A 5182-nucleotide genomic window follows, 5' to 3' on the forward strand; every position below is an offset into this window, starting at 1 on the left:
TTGCAAACTTGAACCAAGCTTAATGAATGAAAGTGATTTGTCTTTTTTGGGTACGTTGGACTCATGAAATTTGTTACATAATCGGTCTTCTAATACGTTTATAAAGTCTGATTGTAGAGTTAGTTTGCTGCAGTTTTGACAGAATCGGTTTATACTGCAACTGTTATAAACCGATTCTAACTTCAAACAGGAATCGGTTTACTAAGGAACTATTATAAACCGATTCTGAACAAAACTAGTCTGGGATTATTTCGGAATGGGTCCTTATGTACGACAGTATAATCCGATTTTGGGAAGAAAAGGTTACAGAAGAACACCCAATTTTTAACTAAATAATCGGATTACATATGGTCCAACATGATCCGATTGGCTCCTATAATTGGTTTTTGTGGACGACAATATTATCCGATTTTGGGAAGAAAAAGTTACAGAAAAACAGACAATTTTAAACTCAATAATCGGATTACATATGGCCTAACATAATCCGGTTGTGGACCATTTCCACTTTTCATTAACTCTTAACATTTAAACTAGCACGGTTCTATTTCTTAGTGTGAGCTTCAACTATCAATGCCGCTTCGAAATGATAAAACTGCTCTCCTCTCCAAGCTTTATATGCATCTTGTGCAGCGAACCTGTCCCCTCTGTACCTATCAAGAAACTCATTGTACTTGATGCGTAATTTCCTAATATGATTCGTCCTTGAACAAATGTGGGATGATTCATAATTATAGCGTGGTCTCTTGCCCGCCTGTTTAACCCCAACCAACGTTAATCCAAAATATAGTATGATCTTTAGGATCTTCGGGAAGATCCTTGAGAATGTAAAAGTTTCTAATCCATTCGGTTTCTTCATCAACATCCTTCATTCTTTTCCTCAGTTGGAATTGCTCTTGACCTCGTTTCTTTGCCTTGAGTTTCTTTTCATATTTTTTCGCAGCCGATGACGATGATATGGTTTCTTTTGTAGTTATTTGTTTGTTAACACTTCATCCATTACAATAACATATTTGTTTGTAGTTGTTTGTTCGCTCCTTTTGCGTATCTCTTCTTCCATTGCCTCAATTGATTTGGTTGTTCGCTTGCATCATTTAAGTATGTGTTCGATTTAATTGGTAGTTGATGATGATGGACTTGACATCTCCAAATGAAAAAAATTAACAATGGAGAAAGATTTCTTTGGATTAGGTAGTGTTTGAAAGAGAATAGGCTATCCTCTTTAGATACACAAAGTACCAACGGATATAATTTCAAATTCAAAAAATAGTCGTTAACAGTCACAATCGGATTATACGTATGCACTAATAATCTGATTCCTGATTTGTCTACAAATCCGAAAATCCATCCAGAATCAGTTTATACTTGCATTAACTTAAACCGATTGATGTTGATGTTCACCCAGAATCGGATTATGTTGGTACATAATAAAAACCGATTGCGGACTAGTATAGTGCACACATAAACCGAATCTGGGTGGATTTTTAGAAAATTTGATGACTGAATTTCAAAGATTTAGAGGTAAATCATTGTAGAGTACCTCTTAGGGTCTGTTTGGCATGTTAAAATTAGAGGTAGTTGAAGGAGGTAGTGCAGTCCACGGGTGTGGTCAAGGGCTGCATTCGCTAATTAAGTGTTTGGCATTTCCAAATATACGACAAAAGAACTACCTCAGTAGCCCAACTACCTCCGAATGCGTAGTTCGAATGCAGACCTCCCACCCTCGGTATTCAATGTCGCCCTCTATTACATCAGTCAAATTACGTCTGATTCCTTTTTTTTTCTTTAAAAATTCAATCTTGTGGAACCTTTTTCTTTTTTTTTTCTCTGTTCTTTCCTGCCTGATAACTTCATCATCTCTTCCTCATAATACATCAAAAACTCAGCATCTCATGATACTGATGTTATACTCGCAACATGTATTGAAAACCCTAACAAAATTAAGGAAAATATACAAAATTGATTGTGGAAAAGATCATCAAAATCAGCCCTATATTGTTCATCATAATGGATTGCAGATCTAGATAGGGTGTCTTGAATTTGGAATCAACTGTAACAACACCCCAATCAAGACATTACTAAACCCTAGCAGTTGTGTGTTTTGTGATTTTGGGTTTTTTTATATATGAATTTTGTGACGGGGTTTGATGAAAAAGAAGTTGTTTTTGGATTTTGATTCTTGATTTTCTTTTTATTTGCCTTTGATTTCTTCGATATTTCTGATTTTTTTAGTTTTTTCTCATCTTTCTTCGGTGATGATTCCGTGAAGATGAAGTGTGATATGATAAGATGTGCCAAACACATAAAATCCAATGCGTGTAGTTTGTATGTCGTGTGATTGAACTCCCTACAATTGGAACTACCTAGTAGTAGCAAAAGTTGTGTGCCAAACGGACCCTTAAAAGGAATGGATTAAAAGGATTTAACTCAATCACTTGAATTGTTTGTTTTGGGAAAAAAAATTCAAAACCCAAAATGAAATTAGATTTCAGTTGTTGTTTTGGATTGATTAGGATTTAGTTTTGATGGAAATTGAAAATGAGTTTTGATTAATGATTTTTGTATTTGTTAATAAAGGATAACTAATAGGAGGAAAGCTACTTTTATTAGGAGGGAAAGCTAAATTTGGGGTGGATAACTAAAAAAGTCCCACCCATCAATGAACTTTTTAACTTATCTTTGAATCTGGAGGGGTAGTTTCTACAATTTCCAGAGCCGCACCAACATCCTTCCAAGATACATAAATGCGAGGTAAATTCAAAGTTCGATAGACCAGAGAGAGACCCTTCATTCAATGTGTTGGCATGCTTTTCATTTTTTTTGCTTTTGCTTACCTCGCTCCCTTCCTGGACTGGACTGGTCTTGTCTGTTCTGTTCTTCTTCTCCTAACTTTAAAAATAAATACTGCAACTCCTTTGTTGTTGGGTCATTGAGAAAGTTCAATGCTTTTCTCCATCTCATCATCATAACACCCCCCCACCCCCACCCCCCATCATTTGTACATATATTCCCTCTCTTCATCTCCTTTCACCACCACCAAAACCTAGCTACCACTCTTCTGCCTGCTGCATACTTTTTTCTCTCATTCTCCACATGATATGTACAAGGCGGCTTTAGTTTGATTAACGACATGTTTTTTGGCAAACAATAAACCCTTCATTTCATTTTGCGATTTGGCGTTTGTATATTATGTAAAATCTTTGTTTACTTGTGTTTTCTTATGAATGTTTTTTGTTTCTTATGGGAAATATGCAGAGAATAACATGATGAAGGTGAGTATAGGGTAAGTGGGTGTGAATCTGAAATAGGATTAACGGGATATCACTATGACCAGTGATTAGCTTACAGGGAATATATAAAAAAATTTAAATCCGCACCAGATTCAACTTTCCCCCTATTAATTATCTTAATAAAGTGATTATGATTTTGTATTTGAATTTGTTTTAGAATAATTAAACTTTCTTTAAGGGTTAATTTAGTATTTTACCATCTTTTAGACATCACATATCTTTTTTTTAGGTTGGTTGAAATGATTCATAGGCCCCAATTTAGCGAGGTAAAAAAATGATCACATATGAGTACTAGTAGTACGGTAAACTAGGATTCCATCATCCACAAAATGACATTCATTTCAGAACTATGCATCATCTCCCCCTTTAATGAGCGCAAGGATGCTAAAACTCCACTCTTCTTATCCGTTTGATTTCCCTACTTTAATAGCTGACCGTTAGATCTCAAGAAATCCCGAAAATAATTCTCGTGTGCACTTTTAATATGATTCGTTGGATCAGATGACTTAAAATCTCGGAGTGCGTTGGAGGCTGTCCATCTGATAAGCTGTTCTGAGTAATATGTATAATATTGTGGGGGTTTATCTTACGATCACTAAATTTGTAAGGTTCTAAACATAAAAATATATATGAATCAAATCTACTACCAAAACTTTGTTCTCTACTTCATCGTTTCTTCGAGCTAGGTTTAGAGGAGGAGAAAACTTATCGTTGCTACAGATGAAGATGGTGATCGGATTGAGATCGGATTAGAAAACTTCATAACCATGAGATTAAGTCCCCAATTTCAATCGAAGTTTTCTTCTCCATTGAATTGCAGAACTGAACTGCTTCAACTACACGGGTGATTTTATGGTCGGATTAATCTTTTACAAATTGGGGTTTTAATTTTCTTTTTCAGGTTTGTATGAAACTAATTCGATTACTATATTCATTTATTTATGTTTAAATCATTGCTTTACAGTATTTCAATCTCTCTTTAAACAGTCTGTTGGTTTTGTTAATCCTAAATTAGGGGTTTTTCTTAATTAGGGCAATAAAATTATTATCTCCCTCTTTTAATGAGCGCAAGGATGCTAAAACTCCACTCTTCTTATCCGTTTGATTTCCCTACTTTAATAGCTGACCGTTAGATCTCAATGAATCCCGAAAATAATTCCCGTGTGCACTTTTAATATGATTTCTTGGATTAGATGACTTAAAATCTCGGAGTGCGTTGGAGGCCGTCCATCTGATAAGATGTTCTGAGTAATATGTATAATATTGTGGGGGTTTATCTTACGATCACTAATTTGTAAGGTTCTAAACGTAAAAATATATATGAATCAAATCTACTACCAAAACTTTGTTCTCTACTTCATCGTTTCTTCGAGCTAGGTTTAGAGGAGGAGAAAACTTGAACATGGTGATCGGATTGAGATCGGATTAGAAAACTTCATAACCATGAGATTAAGTCCCCAATTTCAATCGAATTTTTCTTCTCCATTGAATTGCAGAACTGAACTGCTTCAACTACACGGGTGATTTTATGGTCGGATTGATCTTGAATTTACAAATTGGGGTTTTAATTTTCTTTTTCGGGTTTGTATGAAACTAATTCGATTACTATATTCATTTATTTATTTTAAATCATTGCTTTACAATATTTCAATCTCTCTTTAAACAGTCTGTTGGTTTTTGTTAATCCTAAATTAGGGATTTTTCTTAATTAGGGCAATAAAATTATTATTGGCGTTAATTTCAACTCTTTTATGAACATTATGCTTGAAAAATATTGATTCCAGTTGGAACATTATCATCAAAAATATGGATGATTCCCACTTTATTGATCAATTTAGAAAGGGTAAGTCTAGGGCGTTCTCTGATAATTATAAGAATTAGAATGTAATTTAGAA

Source organism: Papaver somniferum, unplaced genomic scaffold, assembly GCF_003573695.1.
Source record: "Papaver somniferum cultivar HN1 unplaced genomic scaffold, ASM357369v1 unplaced-scaffold_132, whole genome shotgun sequence".
Classification (NCBI taxonomy): domain Eukaryota; kingdom Viridiplantae; phylum Streptophyta; class Magnoliopsida; order Ranunculales; family Papaveraceae; genus Papaver; species Papaver somniferum.